This window comes from Mobula birostris, chromosome 17 (assembly GCF_030028105.1).
Source record: "Mobula birostris isolate sMobBir1 chromosome 17, sMobBir1.hap1, whole genome shotgun sequence".
Classification (NCBI taxonomy): Eukaryota; Metazoa; Chordata; class Chondrichthyes; order Myliobatiformes; family Myliobatidae; genus Mobula; species Mobula birostris.
This window is the reverse complement of record NC_092386.1, coordinates 63,841,357-63,859,024: the sequence shown is the minus strand read 5'-3', so window position 1 is coordinate 63,859,024 and position 17,668 is coordinate 63,841,357. Positions and strand designations below refer to the sequence as shown.

Sequence of the window (17,668 nt, the reverse complement as noted above, 5' to 3'; positions counted from 1 at the left end):
TTTTGGGCCAAGTCCTGCCGAAGGGTTTCGGCCCGAAATGTCAACTGTACTTTTTTCCATAGATGCTGCCTGGCCTGCTGAGTTCCTCCAGCATTTTGTGTGTGTTACTTGGATTTCCAGCACCTGCAGATTTTCTCTTGTTTATGATGAGATTTTGAAACTTGAATTTAAGAACACAGGAAATAAAAATTGAAGTAAGCTACAGAGTTTCTCAAAATTCACTGGCAATTGATATTATGACAGGTTCTCTATCTAAAGTACACTTCACACACAATTTTAATCTTCCTCATTCAACTTATCCTTAGAATATTTTTAACAAGATCGCTTCCATAGCCTTTTGAGTTAGAGGATTTCAAAAGTTTACATCCTGTTGAATAAGTATTTTCTCTCTAAGTCTGAAATAGCTAGTTTGTTGTTGTTCAGCCGAATCCGACTCTTCGTGGCCTCATAGACGCCTGCAGACCAAGCCTTCTTGTTGGAAACTGCCTCTCTAAGATCCCCCAAGGTCATACACATTGTCTGAGTAATATTATCTGTCCATCTCCTCCTTTTACCTTCTGTTTTACCTAACATGAGCATTTTCTCTAAGGAATCCTGTCTCCTCATGGTGTGGCCAGAATACTTGAGCTTTCGTCTCATAAGCAAGCCTCCTAATGAGCAGTCTGGCTGTATTTCTTCAAGTATGGACTTGTTGGATCTCCTCGCTCTTAACACTTTCCTCCAGTATCCAAGTTCAAGGGCATCGATTCTTTTGTATTCAGCCCTACTAATAGTTCAGCTCTCACAGCTGGTACCTTAACCTAAACAGCTGAAAGTGGGAGGAGGAAGGATGGAGCCAAGAGCTGGACAGTTGATTGGCAAAAGGGATATGAGGGGATCATGGGACAGGAGGCCTAGGGAGAAAAAAAAGGGGGAGGGGGGAAAAGCCCAGAGGATGGGCAAGGGGTATAGTGAGAGGGACAGAGGGAGAAAAAGGAGAGAGAGAAAAAGAATAAATATATATTATAATAAATAAATAACGGATGGGGTAGAGGGGGAGGAGGGGCATTAATGGAAGCTAGAGAAGTCAGTGTTCATGCCATCAGGTTGGAGGCTACCCAGATGGAATATAAGGTGTTGTTCCTCCAACCTGTGTGTGGCTTCATCTTTACAGTAGAGCAGGCTGTGGATTGACATATCAGAATGGGAATGGGATGTGGAATTAAAATATGTGGCCACATTGATTTCTCTAACTTCTGTTAATACCCCTCCTTCCCTTCTTACCCCATCCCTTATTTATTTTTATTTCTCCCCTTTTTTTTCTTCTCTCTCTGTCCCTCTCACAATCACTCCTCGCCTGCTCTCCATCTTCCTCTGGGCTCCCCCCCCAACTTTCTTTCTCCCTAGGCCTCCTGTCTCATGATCCTCTCCCTTCTCCAACCCTGTATCCCTTTTGCCAATCAACTGTCCAGCCCTTAGCTTCTTCCCTCCCCCTCCTGTCTCCTCCTATCATTTCCGATCTCCTCCTCCCACTCCCACTTTCAAATCTCTTACTATCTCTTCTTTCAGTTAGTCCTGACGAAGGGTCTCGGCCCGAAGCGTGGACTGTACTTCTTCCTATGGATGCTGCCTGGCCTGCTACATTCCACCAGCGTTTTGTGTGTGTTGCTTGAATTTCCAGCATCCGCGGATTTTCTCGTGTTTGCAATAGAATGTTATACGTTTCAGTGAAATACGCCCTAATTCTTCTGAACTCTAGTATGTATATGACAATCTACCCTCTTCATACACCTTACTGCGCAGTCACATGGCTTTTTTGAAATTGGCTTAGTTTTATTTTACAATGAGCCTCAATGCATCAACAAAAATAGTTGCCAAGGAATGCATTGCCTGAACCAAAAGTGGACAATTCACTTAAAATCACACTGATCAAGCAATACTGAGCCATCGTCGTCACCACCAAGCAAAATCCATTGCAATCAACTTTGGGAAATAATTTAGTGTCAGCTTGGCCTCCAGGGCCAAGGGAATAAATCTGGGAACTCTGTTGCATTTGCTTTTGTGAAGGCCCAGAATTGGCTGCTTTCATGATGGGAATTGTTCAGCTGCATAATGTCTCTGTATTGTTATTTATTCCACGGACTTTGGAACACATAATATAAAAAGAGGAGATTCTGATACTGCAGAGGCCGGAACGCAGCCAGTCAGGCAGAGTAGCAAAGTGGTTAGAACAACGCTTTACAGTACCAGCAACTCGGGTTCAGTTCCGGCCATTGTCCGTAAGGGGTTTGTATTTTCTCCCCATGACTGCGTGGATTTCCTCCGGGTGCTCCAGTTTCCTCCCACCGTCCAAATACCCACTGGTTGGTAGGTTAATTGGTCATTGTAAATTGTCCTGTGATTAGGCTAGGGTTAAATTGAGGGTTGCTGTGCAGTGCAGCTCGAAGAGCTGAAAGGGCCTACTCTGTGCTGTATCTCAATAAATAAATAAAAATCTGTGGAGGGGAATAATCACTCGACCTTTCTGGCATGTCTTATATATGCTAATAACAACATTTGGACTTAAGAATATTATCTTTACTTTTTCTTCCTCTCATAGCAGATATGATTCTTTCCTAAAGGCCAGCATTTATTAAAAACAAGAGTAAATCTGAAAATGCTGGAAATCCAAGCAATACTCACAAAATGCCAGAGGAACTCAGCAGGCCAGGCAGCATCTATGGAAAAGAGTTAACAGCCGACGTTCTGCGCCTGAAACGTCGACTACTCTTTCCCATAGATGCTGCCTGGCCTGCGAGTTCCCCCAGCATTTTGGGTGTGTTGCCAGCATTTATCGTTAACTCTCATTTACACTCGAGGAGGAGGAAGTGAATCAGCTCCCTGAGCCAGTTGTCAAAATACTCTTACCGATTTTATTAAATAGGATTAGGTGCTAAACGAGCAGACTGCTTAATACAATTGGACCTGCACTCATGCAGACAAATAATGAGTTATTCCGTCACTCTTCTCCCCCCTCCCTTGCGCAGATAGAAAGGGCCTTCTAATGTTATATTGAGCGTTATTTAAGCTGAGTGGTCGTGTCCCAACAGGGAAGTTTGGTGAACTTGCTGCCCCCGGTAGAGCGTTTGCCCCATGCAGCGCTATCAGGCGCAGCGAGCTACAGCCACTGTCAATCATCCCGGGAGGCGGGGCGAAACCTGACCGATTACCCCACGCAGCGAGCAACATCCACTGTCAATCATCCCGGGAGGCGGGGCTAAACCTGCCCGATCGCCCCCCCACGCAGCGAGCAACATCCACTGTCAATCATCCCGGGAGGCAGGGCTAAATCTCACCGATTGCCCCATGCAGCGAATAACATCTACTGTCAATCATCCCGGGAGGCGGGGCTAAACCTGCCCGATCGCCCCCCACGCAGCGAATAACATCTACTGTCAATCATCCCGGGAGGCGGGGCTAAACCTGCCCGATCGCCCCCCACGCAGCGAGCAACATCCACTGTCAATCATCCCAGGAGGGGGGGGGCGAAACCTGGCCAATTGAAGTGAAAAGTGACAAACAAATATGGCGGCTGCACTGTGGCTGTTTGCCGTGTCGCAGTGACGGTCTGGACGGGCCCAGGGCAGGTGAGCCAGGCCTCGGCAAATAAATAGAGCGGTACTGAAGGGCTCTAGTTGCGCCGCGGAGAGACGGGTGTTGGTGGTTTGTTGGTATTGCGACGTTACCACTTATGGCGCTTTTTGCCTGCCGCGCCGGTGAGAGGCAGCGGACGCAGGTGAGGAGGGAAGCGCTTCACCGGTAGCCGGCCAACTGCAACCTATTGCACGGTCGAGACTCGGCGGCCGGGCACGGAAACTGCTCAGGAAACTCCACCGATCCGTAGCAGGATTGGGGTTTGCTGTCCGAGAATCGAGGGCCCTGTCCTGGTCGAGTGCCGAGTGCGCGCTCCCGGCGTGCTGGTTCCCTCTTTGAACCCACCCGCACAGCGACCCACTTCCTTGTCCCCTTGCCTCTTCGCGTTGCAACTGTGCTTTCATCTTGCGTCCTGGATTTCTTCTTCCACCCAACATTCTCCAAGACCCAGAATTCTACTTTCCAGATCCTTTCCTGAGCACCTTTGCTTTCGTCTTCCCCTTGCCCAACTTTCCCTTTTCTCCACCCTGGATTTCCTGCTGCTTTCCCCAGCCTACCCCATATCCAATGTTTTGCTTTTCCAATCTGTTTTTTTTTACATTTTCCCTTCCACATGTATGGCATTCTGCCCATCTCTTGCCAGCCTTAACTTCCAGCTCCTTTTTTTCCCCTTGCCTTGCCCTTCTATGTATCGCCAGAATCCTGCCCTTCTCTGTTCCCTTCAGCAAACTTCTGACCCTTGAACCCCATCACTATTTCCCTCATACTGACCTTCTCACACCATGGCCGCCCTCCTGACCCTCTGCGCCCACCCAGGCGGATGCATTCCTGGCCCTCTTGCACCCACTCCTCCCGCAACTGTGCTCCAATCCCTCTGCGCACCCTTTGCTACCAACCCCCACCCCCGTGATTATCCCGCCCCTGCTACTTTTCTATCCGCAGTAGCCATTTCCCTGTACCTCTTAGCTAATAGCTAGACCTCCCCATACTACAGCCATCATCCTGCCCACCTTACCCACACCAGCTTTTTTCATAATTCTTTCAGGGCTTCTGTCACTGGTCCATGCAATTCTTCGTTTTCTTTTGGCTTTCTGATAATTTTACTGTGCTTGGGATATAAAACACTGCCAGTGATCCAACCTGTTGTCTGATTTGAGACAAAACCATTTTCACCAGCAACTTTGATGTGTGTTGCTTTCCACGTCATTGTCTTTTTTTTGGTCTTAAAAAAATTCAAGCCATGCCCTTTCCTGGAATAATGGAGTGAATTTCGTTCCTTTCATTAGTCAAATATATTTCTTTGGTGGTAAGTGAGAAATACTTTTGAGCTGATAACTGGGTAATTTTTTCTTTTCCTTAAACCGGTGATGGGTGGCACTGTATTAAATAAGGTCTTCTTCATTTGGTTGTTTTGGGAAAGGAGATGATTTGGGAATCTGTTCATCGACTTCAGTTACAACATTTTTCTCAACAGAACTGTGTAATAAACTCAAACTGTATAGGATGGAATAATGGAAAATTTACAGCTTGAGAAATGCATTTGTCCAATCTTCCTGCTCACTTGAATGCCAGTAGAATTGGTGAAATGTTTAAATTTATGTTTTTAAACTCGTGTTACTGATTTTCATTGCGTATTCCTCAGTACTCATGACATGAGATTAGTATCCTCAGTGTTTTTCCAATGTTCCTTTGTTATTCCTGAAAGTCCTAATTTTTATTGTAGTCTTGTTTACCATTACCCACAGATGCCTTTTATCTGTTTAGCTGTTCGTATAAGCCTTGGGTAAGCTGTTTGGTACTGTAGATTTGTTGTGCATCTTTTGTGGCACCAAATTCAGAATGCTGAAAAGCAGTTTTCAACCTTATTCTCTTCAGAGATCTGTGGGTTAAGGTTTTCTCACAGTTTAGTAAAGCAGCATTGACAGAATAGAATTCAGAGAATCGCACGTGATGACAAACAACATGTGAAGCTACCCCAATGTCTTGTTTTACCAGTAGGCTATACCCCTCATGCAGAAAAGTACAGTATAGGTGAGTGATGGAGCCTTGAGTGTCTTCAGAATTAATTCCAGACCCAATAACTGTTGTGGCAGTTATGCCAATTCAAATCTAACATCCTGCATTGCTCCTGCACACTGAATAGCACTTGAAAGAACAATTGGAAGTTCCAAAACCTCAGCCCAATATCGCCCATGATCAACTCTCTTCACAGCAACATTCTGGATAAACTTGCCTTGCTTTTTTCTTGTCATCCTATATGTAAAAGATGCCCTTGATGACAGCATTGGCAGGAATGAGGTCTGTTATCTTTGTACTGATGATATTCTCTATTGTGTGGTCAGACTGAGCAGATGGGGCAAATACAACTCCAATTGCCATGGATTGTCCGCAGCAATTGTAAATTACCACAAATTAGATACCATGTGGTCTAGCACATTGCTAATTGTAGGAACAAGCTGATGAATCATTGCTCCTGTACACAGACCGAAGTACAATCCCCTGGCTTCAATGAGAAAGGCCATGCCACAAGCCGCTTCAAGTGTACTTAAAGGTAATGTAACATTAAAGTGAAATGCAGCACAGGTCCACAAGTGCTAAATGGCAAAAGACAAAACTAAATGATCTCACTACTATTGTCAGATTGGTGTTTCGCCTGCTTCGTCATCGACTTTCTTTCCCTTTACTGCAGCTCCAGAGAAGTGGAAATCATTGCCTACATACAGGATGGTTCAAAAAAAACATTAGGATTGAGCAGTTAAATGCTATGCAGTGAACATACTCAACACTACATCAGTGCATCAGCATCATTTAATTTCCCACTAGTAACATTCAGGCCACCGCTGAATCAGTACAGGTCATAACTGACTTATCCTCTAACATAAACCTATTGCTGGATGTATGATAGAATATTTGCCATTTTTCTGAATAAATGCAACTTTAATATATGGGGTGAAGAGTTCCAAAATTTGGATACAGAAATCGAGGAATGGCAGTTCGTGTCAGAATTGTGTGTAATATGGAGGGTTATGCTCCCCTTGTCCTTGGTAGCAGATGTTTACAAGTTTGGGTTGTGATGTAGGTGTCACTAAAGTGAGTAAATGCTGTGTACTCTGTAAATGCATAAATTACAGAAATCAGTGTGTCAGGCTGTTTGGTGATAAGCAAGCAGATTTGTTGGTGGAAGATATTCAGCTCCTTGGACTGAGTTGATGTGCTTGAGTGGTGTTGGAACTGCAATTATCCAAACTAGTTGAAAATATTCTATCATGCTTTGACTTGGGTGTTGCAGACTTTGTATCAGGAAGTGAGTCAGTCACCACAGGATGTCTAACCTCTAACCCTTTCTTATAACCACAGTTTGTGAATACCTGGTTCAGTTCAGTTGTTGATTTGTGGCAGTACCAAAGATGTTGAAGATCTGGAACAGGTAATGAATACCAAGTGTGAGTGGTTGTGTTATCTTATCGTCATTGGCAATGCCTGGGTGCAAAATAACCTTAGTCCCATTTGTCAGCCCTGCCCCAGTTTTACCTTGGTCTTGCTACTTACAGATATGGAAAGCTTCACTTGCTGAGGAATTAAATAATTTTGCAACTGTAAGTGACCATCTCACTTCTGATCATTTGAGCAAAACAAGATCATTTATGAAACAGTGAAAGATATTTGAACCAAGGGCATTGTCCTGAGGAGTGTCTTCTGGAGCTGGAGCCATCAACATTTTGGGGATCATCTTTTGCCCAGAGCTCAACTGAACTGGTTAATTACAGACTGCAGCTACAGAAACAGGTCAAAGGCTAGATATCTTTTGGTGACTTACTTCTGGAGAATCACAACCCCCAGATACAGCCATCTTCCTTTGTGCAGTGTGTCACTCTAATCATTGGAGTATTTTCTCCTTGATGCCCTTCGATTTTGACCATTTTTATTACACGTGATCAGATCTCGCTTTGATGCAAGGTCACTGATTACTGTATTGGCTCTGGATTTTTAAAAAAAATATATTTTGGTCCTTGTGAAATCTGTAGTAGGATTCTGTAAGTAAGTTATTGGAGTTCCTCTTGATAGGAATGTTAGTAACAGATGTTTGAGTGTTGTTTGACTGGATCTGTCCGGCTTTTAGTCGGTCAGTTGTACGTGGGCAGTTTTCCTCATGTATTGCCTAATGTTAGTCTTGCTTTTATATCGGAACAGTTCAGTTACAGTACAATTGCTTAGTGCTGCAGATCAAGATTTGTCTGTGCCTTTGATGCCCTTTGCTGTATCTAGTGCTTTCAGCCATTTTTTTCATACTACATGGATTGGGTTGAGTTGGCAGAAGAATGACTTCTGTGGGTTTCAGAGGAAGCCAAGATGAATCATCCATTCAGCATTTCTGGCTGAAAGTGATTGCAAATGGTTTAATCTTTGAATTGTTTGTTTAACGATACAATGCAGAGTAGGTCCTTCTGACCCTTTGAGCCGCTCTGCCCCAGCAAACCCCAACACCCCCGATTTAACCCTAACCTAATCATGGGACAATTTATGGTGACCAATTAACCTACCCATTGTGTCTTTGGACTGTGGGAGGAAAACGCATGCATTCCACAGGGAAGACATACAGACTCCTTGTAGATGATGGCGGAATTGAACTCTGAACTCCGACACACCGAGTTATAATAAATGGCATCACGCTAACTGCTACACTACCATGGCCACTGGGAATGTGAATGAATGTAAGAAATAGAAGCAGGTTTATACCATTGTGGCTGGTCTTTTACCTCATTTTCTGCACAAATCATGTTATTTCTTGATTCCCTTAATGAATAGTCTCCCTTTTTCTGCCTGAGTATATTCACAAACTGGATCTTGGCTTTTGGGCATAGAATTCCAAAGAGTCACTAGAAACTTCATAGAAATCTTTTCATATCTCAGTCCCAAGCAATCTATCTTCAAATTTGAGGCTTCTCGTTTTAAACTACACTCATCTTTGAATTTAACTATCAAAACTGTCAAGCCTGACAAGAATTTTGTTTACTTCTGTGATATTGCTTCCATTGTTCTAAATTTGAGTGTTGGCTTATACATACACATCTCTAAGTGTCAGTCCCTTGCTTGTGAGATCATTTAGCATACTGTTTATTATTGAGCATACCAGTGTACTGAAACTTAGTCAGGCATGCTTCTGCAAACTCTCCAAACTCCAAGCTCTGCTCCTGAGCTCATTATTCTCCTCGGAGATCAACTTCAGTTCAATAGTAATGATAGAGAGGGATATGCAGGACTGAGGTGTTCCATATTGTGGTCTATATCTCTCGTTTTTGGTAGCCTACAGTAGTTTAGCATGCCAAGGTTTAAACTGACACATCTATTCATACAGCATTGTCTTGCTGAAGAAAGGATTTAGCTCAAGGGACAGTACTATTGTCATTCTTATGAATATAGATGAATATGCAGTAAGTAAATGGGTGAATCATTAGTCCCGACCTAACCTGAAAGATGTGTGTCAGGCCTCTGCTAGCCTTATCTTTGCTGGTAAAAACCTAGCCAATCTTGGTGATATACAACCCTTACCCACTAGTTAAATTCCACTATTAGAAACAGAATCAGGTTTTTAATCACCAGCTTGTGTTGTGAAATTTGTTAACTTAGCAGCAGCAGTTCAGTGCAATACATAATATAGAAGAAAATATATAAGTAAATCAATTACAGTATATGTATATTGAATAGATTAAAATCATGCAGAAACAGAAATAATATACAGTGTACATTAAAAAAGTGAGGTAGTGTTCGCGGGTTCAATGTCCATTTAGGAATCAGATGGCAGAGGGGAAGAAGCTGTTCCTGAATTGCTGAGTGTGTACCTTCAGGTTTCTGTACCTCCTGCCTGATGGTAACAATGAGAAAAGGGCATGTCCTGGGTGCTGGGGGCACTTAATAATGGACACTGCCTTTCTGAGACACTGCTCCTTGAAAATGTCCTGGGTACTTTGTAGGCTAATACCCAAGATGGAGCCGACTAAATTTACGACCCTCTGCAGCTTCTTTCGGTCCTGTGCAGTAGCCCCACCCCTACCCCCCATACCAGACAGTGATGCAGCTGATCAGAATGCTCTTCACGGTACATCTGTAGAAGTTTTTGAGTGTTTTTGTTGACATACCAAATCTCTTCAAACTCCTAATGAAGTATAGTCGCTAGTGCATTTTCCTTATGCTAGGTCCAGAACAAGTCATCAGTTATGTTGAAATTTAAGGCTCTGATACTCTTCCATAACAATTCTTCAATGTAGATGGGCATATGTTCACCTTCCTTCCTCTTCCTGAAGTCAATAATTTCTTTAGTTGTGCTGATGTTGAATGACAGGTTGTTTGTTGTTATGGCACCACTCAACCAAGTGTCCTAGGTTAGTCCTGTATGCCGAGTCATTGTCACTTGTGATTTATCCAATAGTCATGTCATCAACACATATGAAGGTGGCATTAGAGCTGTGCTTAGCAACACAGTTGTGTGTGTGTGTAGAGAGTAGAGCAGGGGGCAGTCTTGAGGTGCACCTGTGTTGAGGGCTAGCGAGGAAGAGATGTTAGTAATCCTTATTGAGATCTGCTAATGAAGAAATTGTGCACCTTGTTGCAGAGGAATGTACAGGGGCTCCGGTCTTGAAGTTTGAGCATGGATGGGTAATTGTATTGAACCTTGAGCTATATTTGATGAACAGCAGCTTGATTTGAGTTCCTGTGGAAGGCAAATTGAACTGGATCCACATCACTGAGATGGGAGTTAATTTAGTCCATAACCAGCCTCTCAAAGCACACTATTACAGTTGCTATATGTGCTACCGAAAGGCATTGATGCAGGTCACCATGCTCTTATTGGGCACCAGTACAATAGATGCCCTTTTGAAGCAATTGGGAACCTCAGAGCATGAAAGCGAGAGGTCAAATATGTCTGTAACTGCTCCAGCCATTGGTCTGCATAAACTACCCAAGTTCATTTAGCAGCATCCGGTCCATGGCCTTCAATGCTTTAACAAATCAAATGCTCATCCAGATACTTTAATTGCTGTGGGAGTACCTACCTTCACCTCTTTTACAGGCCCTGTATTCCACATTCAGGTGGACTGATTTTAGGAAAATGTCAGAGGTATGATTTTGCAGGAGACATACAAATTGGTGTTGATGGTAAAGAGGATGACTTCAGATTACAAAATGAGATTGATAGATTGGGTAGAGTTGATAGATTGGATGGAGCAATGGTAGCTGGAATTGTGATAGGTGTAAGTGTATTATTTTTGTAGGGCATATATCATGGATGGTAGAACACTAGGGAATATTGAAAAGCAGAGGGATCTTGGTGCCTATAGTCCATAGGTCCCTAAAGCTACAAGTAGATAAAGTAGTGAAGGAGGCACACACAATGCTATGTGAAGATTGTGAGCATGGTGATCATGAATTATCTTTAAAATCTTGTTATTGGAATTGGTTTATTATTATTATGTGCCAAGGTAAACAGCTTGTCTTACTGTTCATGCAGATCATTTCATTACACAGTGTACTGAGGTAGAACAAGGTAAACATTCTATATAATGCAGAATAAAGGTAACAGCAACAGAGTAAGTACAGTACAGGTAGACAATAAGGTGTAAGATCATGAAGTCAAGAGTCCATTTTATCATTCCAGTAAACTCTTAATCTTGTAATTGTGGGTAGAGACTGTCCTTGAGCCTGGTGTGTGTGCATTCAGGCTTTTATAGCTTCTGCTTGATGGAGGAGGGGAAGAGAGAATATCCATAATGGGTGGGGTCATTGATTATGCTGGCTCCTTTACTGAGACAGTGAGACATATGGACAGAGTCCATGGAGAGGAGGCTAGTTTCATGAAGTGCTAAACTGTGTCCACAACGCTCTGCAATTTCTTGCGGTCACAAACACAACAGTTGACAAGATGCATCCTTATAGGACGATTTCTATGGTGCATCAATAAATGTTGGTAAGCGTTGATGGGGTATTGCAAAACTTCTTAGTTTCCCATGTAATTTGAGGCATTGGTGAATTTCCATGGCTGTGGTAAACACATGGCTGGACCTGGATAAACCATAGATGACATTCACTCGTAGGAATTTGAAGTCCTCAATCCTGTCAACTTCCAACACCATTGAGGTAGACGGGAGTATGTGCGCCACCCCCTTCCTGAAGTCAATGATCAGCTCTTTTGTTCTGATATTAAGGGAAAGGACGTTGTCATGACACCATTTTACAAAGCTCTGTTTCCTTCCTGTACTTCAACTCCTCTGAAATACTGTCCACAAACTTGTAGGTGGAACTAGAACAGAATCTGGCTAAGCAGTTATGTGTTTTACAGGGAGTAGAGTAGGGATTGAGGATGCAACCTTGTGGAGCACTAGTGTTGAGAGTAATCATAGCACATTCATTTGCAGGTGATGATTCCCAGGTTTTGGAGTTTGATAATGAGGTGGTGGACCAAATCAATGTTCAAAGTTTGAAGTAAATTTATTATGAAACTATGTTAAGTATATGCACCGTATAGTGCCGAGGTTCATTTTCTTGTGGCCATTTGCTGTAGAACTAAGTAATACATTAGAATCAATGTTAAACAACAAAGACTGACAAACAGTAATAAGCAAAAGACAATTTGTGTAAAGACAAAAAAGAAACACAAATAAAAATAAGTAATATTGAGAACAAGGTCCTTGAAAGTAAGCCCATGGGTTGTGGAATCAATTTAGTGTTTAGGTGAGTGAAGTTATATGCACTGGTTCAGGAGCCTAATGTTGAAGGGTCATAACTGTTCCTAAACCTGGGGGTGCAGGAACAGTTATTACCTCCTTCCCAATGGCAGTATGGCGTGGATGGTGGGATCCTTGATGATGAATGCTGCGATCCTTGTAGGTGCACTTAATGGTGGGGAGAGCTTTTCCTGTGATAGACTGAACTGTATCAAATACATTTTGTCAGTTTTTCCATTCTTGGGATTGGCATTTCCATACCAAGCTGTGATACAACGAGTCAGGATACTCTCCACTATGCATCTATAGAAGTTCGTCAAAGTTTTAGGTGACATATAGAATCTGCGCAAACTTCTAAGAAACTAGAGTACTGCCATGCCTACTTTGTAATAGCACTTGCATGCTCGTCCCAGCACAGATCCTCTGAAATGATAATACCAAGGAATTTAAAGTTACTGACCCTCTCCGCCTCCGATCCCCTAATGAGGACAGACTCATAGACCTCTGGTTTCCTCCTCCTATAGTCAATAAACAATAGTCTATTGTAGGTGTCTTTACTGCTCCACATGTGTAGATCACAGCTGGAGTATTGTGTTCCCACGATATTAGGAAGAGTGCGATTGAAGATTGATCCAATTTGTAATATAAAACTATCTTCCTTAGTGTCTGAGGATTTTATTTCACCCAGTGGGTAGTTGCAACGCCTGAGAAAGTGGTGGAGATAGCTACTCTCACAAAAATTAAAGCATCTGGATGAGCACTGGAATAGTCAAAACACTGAAGTCTATGAACCAGGTGCTAGTAACTAAGTGTAATATATATGGGTACCTGATGCTTGTCATGTCATTCTATGAAGTATGTTTCTGTCTATAATTCTGAGTATGCTTCTGATGACTTGGAACTGTTTAATTTAATTGGGTGGATAATTCACATTTCCATTGGACTGCTTGATGTGTAAAATGGAAGCCTTTAATCCTGATGTATTCTAATAGCTGGATAATTTTGTAACCTAAAATGGTTTGAAGAAGCTGACATTGAAGTCAGGAATTGCAGTCAGTGTCATTGAATTTTGTGATCTTGTGAAGATGTGCATTTGCTTCACTTTTAACATTATTAAATAGTACGGTATATCACGACTTAAATTTGTTGACATTCTTGTTGAAACTGTTTTGTCACCAATACCATTGTTACATTTTTTTTACTTAAGCATTTTTCTTTATGACTTAAACATACAAGTCATTTTTCCAGCAAAGTCATGTAATCTGTTACTAATTTGATTCACCCATCTCAAAAAATGTCTTTGTACATGGACTTGCCATTGTAAGAATTCTGTATTGTGTGTTCGAACATATAATGACAACCTGACACATTGGTAACAAGGATGATGTACTAAACCACACTGAACAGCATTTTTTAAAAAAAGTGTTGCTTCCTTGAGTATTTTTTGATCCACAAACCTGCCTGTCCAGGTAGACCCATTGTCTCAGCTTGCTCCCGCCCCACCGAACTCATTTCTGCATACCTTGACACTGTTTTATCCCCCCTTGTTCAATGCCTTCCCACCTATGTTCGTGATACTTCTCACGCTCTGGATTTTTTTTCGATGATTTTAAGTTCCCTGGCCCCCACCGCCTTATTTTCACCTTGGACATCCAGTCCCTATTTATTTCCGTCCCCCACCAGGAAGGTCTCAAAGCTCTCCGCTTCTTTTTGGATTCCAGACCTAATCAGTTCCCTTTAACCACCACTCTCCTCCGTCTAGTGGAATTAGTCCTTACTCTTAATTTCTCCTTTGGCTGCTCCCACTTCCTCCAAACTAAAGGTGTATCCATGGTCACCCGCATGGGTCCCAGCTATGCCTGCCTTTTTGTTGGCTTTGTGGAACAGTCCATGTTCCAAGCTTATACTGGTATCCGTCCCCAACTTTTTCTTCGCTACATCGATGACTGCATTGACGCTGCTTCCTGCACACATGCTGAGCTCGTTGACTTCATTAACTTTGCCTTCAGCTTTCACCCTGCCCTCAAATTTACCTGGTCCATTTCTGATACCTCCCTCCCCTTTCTTGATCTTTCTGTCTCTATCTCTGGAGACAGCTTATCTACTGATGTCTACTATAAGCCTATGGACTCTCACAGCTACCTGGACTATTCCTCTTCTCACCCTGTCTCTTGCAAAAATGCCGTCCCCTTCTCGCAATTCCTCTGTCTCCGCCGCATCTGCTGTCAGGATGAGGCCTTTCATTCCAGGACGAAGGAAATGTCTTCCTTTTTTAAAGAAAGGGGCTTCCCTTCCTCCACCATCAACTCTGCTCTCAAATGCATCTCTCCCATTTCACGCACATCTGCTGTCACCCAATCCTCCCACCACCCCACTAGGGATAGGGTTCCCCTTGTCCTCACTTACCACTCCACCAGCCTCTGCGTCCAACATAAAATTTTCCATAACTTCTGCCACCTCCAATGGGATCCCACCACTAAGCACATCTTTCCCTCCCCCCCCCACTTCCTGCTTTCCGCAGGGATTGCTCCCTGCGCGACTCCTTTGTCCATTCGTTCCCCCCCATCCCTTGCCACCGATCTCCCTACCAGCACTTATCCTTGTAAGCTGAGCAAGTGCTGTACATGCCCTTGCACTTCCTCCCTTACCACCATTCAAGGCCCCAGACAGTCCTTCCAGGTGAGGTGACATTTCACCTGTGAGTAGGCTGGGGTGATATACTGCGTCCGGTGCTCCCGATGTGGCCTTTTATATATTGGTGAGACCGATGCAGACTGGGAGACCGTTTCGCTGAACACCTGTGCTCTGTCTGCCAGAGAAAGCAGGATCTCCCAGTGGCCACACATTTTAATTCCACGTCCCATTCCCATTCTGATAAGTCTATCCACGGCCTCCTCTACTGTCAAGATGAAGCCACACTCAGGTTGGAGGATCAACATCTTATATTCTGTCTGGGTAGCCTCCAACCTGATGGCATGAACATTGACTTTTCTAACTTCTGCTAATGCCCCACCTCCTCTTCTTACCTCATCCCTTATTTATTATTTCTTCTTTTTTTTTCCTCTCTCTGTCCCTCTCACAATAACACCTTGCCTGCTCTCCATCTTCCTCTGGTACTCCCCTCCCCCTTTCTTTCTCCCTGAGCCTCCCATCCCATGATCCTCTCCCTTCTCCAGCCTTGTATCCCTTTAGCTGATCAACTTCCCAGCTCTTAGTTTTATCCCTCCCCCTCCTGTCTTCTCTCCTATCATTTTGGATCTCCCCCTCCCCCTCCCACTTCAAATCTCTTAATATCTTTTCTTTCAGTTAGTCCTGATGAAGGGTCTCGGCCGAAAAGGTCAACTGTGCTTCTTCCTACGGAAGCTGTCTGGCCTGCTGCGATCCACCAGCATTTTGTTTATGTTGCTTGAATTTCCAGCATCTGCAGATTTCCTGGTGTTTGCGTATTATTTTAGACTACTTGTATCATGTAGGAATTTGGAGAAACAAGAAATAAACTTTTATTGAATATAATGCACTTAATTGCATAACGGTGCTGACACATTGCAATTGTTCAACTAAGCTAAAAATGTTTTGTTGATGATTTTTGTTTGTACTCATTGTCTGAGGCTTCTCCCTTAAGTGTCCAGCAATAATCAGTCAGCATTGATGGATTCCAGTTGCCCTGAAGCAGTTTCTTCATGGCCTGAATGCCCTGGTAAAACCATTCATCATGCTTGTCACTGACAATGTTAAGATTTGCAGGGAAGAAATCTAAATGGGAATGCAGAAAATGAATCTTTGAGACATGTTGCACTTCATGATTTTGAATGCTTGAAGCATGTTGTCAACCAGCTGCAAGTAGTTTGGTGCTATGGAGTTGCCACAAAAAACTTTCAACAATATAGTTGAATGCCTTTCATGCGATTTTTCTCCTGTACCACTGAAAGTTCTTAAAATTGCCTGTTGATGACCTGTTTGACTTATGGATCAACAAAATTGATTGCCTTAATCTTGACATCAGTTATTCTGGGAAACAGTTGTCTCAAATATTAAGATCCTTTATGGAAATTGTTGTGCCTGGTGACAGCAGATTCCATCCTTGCAGTCTGGAACCCAGTAATTCTGCTTTTGACTTTGACAAACCCAAGTCTATGACCAGGTCATTTAACTCAGATTGAGTTATCAGATGAGGCTCATCCGACATAACGGGTTCAAAATCTGTATCAGTATTGGTGTTGTTTTTCATTCATGACTCCTGCATCATGGCATCTTTGCCTGCCTCCTCTAGACTCCATGTCTCTGGTGAGTTCAGTACTAGAAGACTATCGTCATGCGGAACCAGTCTCATGGCTGAAGGGGGATTGGGATATTTAATAGATTTCTTGTTTTTAGCAGCAAAAAATATATACTGGTCAGACAGAAGTAGCAGTCTGTCCATGATCTTTCTGCTCTTGCCATATCATCAGGACAGCGAACGGCATTGACTTCCAAGTACCTCTGAGCCAAGCTCTAAGATCGACAGTGCATGTTGCGCAACAAATGTGAAGAGCCCAGGCTTTGTCTTTGTCGCCAAATTTCCACTCATAATGGAGCTCATAGGCTTTCTTAATAAGGTGCGTCATACTACGTCCTTGAGATTTAGGTGTACACTCGCCACATATATAGTAGAAAGTATCGTGGCTGTTGCAACATTAGCGAGACATTTTGCCATCACAAATGCTCCTGAAAATGCAATTACTTTATTATTATGAGTACACAGTATTCTATGAGCATAGATCATGCACATTAACATGATCACAACTGATGTGCTGTATATTAAATGCAATGCATAGAACAGTGTGTTGGTGATGCTTCCATAGCCTATCTAAAACCTGCCCTGCAAAGCAGCATCCTCCCTTCTAAGCATGCCCAGGCATGCCTGGTCAAGATGGAAAACTTTTCAGCTTGCATTGTGGCTACCATTTTATTTGACTGGAATTATAATTGAAATAAAATATATAGGTGATTGTGTTTTTTTTTTAAAATGTGAGTGGTAGGGGAACTTCCTGGTGATTTTCATGATTAGCTGCCCACCATCCATAAGGTACACTAACAAGTATTCGGGAAACAAAATCTTTGTCGTCCAGTGCCATCGATTCTGTTGTGATTGTGGCTAAGTCACTGGAGAAGTTCTGGTTATGAAAGTTGTAGGTATGGGGGGAAAAAAAAGTGGAGAAATTCATCAAGATGACCAACACTGTATGGCGAATGAGGCAATCTCTACGCTTTAAGGCAGTTTTGGACGGAATAACTGGCACCGATGGAGAAGATGTCTCGAGGAATATAACTCATTTGTAAGTGTGTAGAGGATGTCA

At 43.0% G+C, this 17,668-nt stretch overlaps 1 protein-coding gene across 2 annotated transcripts in view; it reads left to right on the top strand.

The window, feature by feature from the left end:
- Positions 1-3,438: 3,438 nt before the first annotated feature.
- dennd4c (DENN/MADD domain containing 4C) overlaps positions 3,439-17,668 on the top strand; it is a 149,569-nt gene continuing 135,339 nt past the window's right edge. For both annotated transcript variants that reach the window (XM_072281796.1, XM_072281795.1), the window contains exon 1: positions 3,439-3,605. The gene's annotated coding sequence lies outside the window, so the exon portion shown is untranslated. The remainder of the gene's footprint in view (positions 3,606-17,668) is intronic.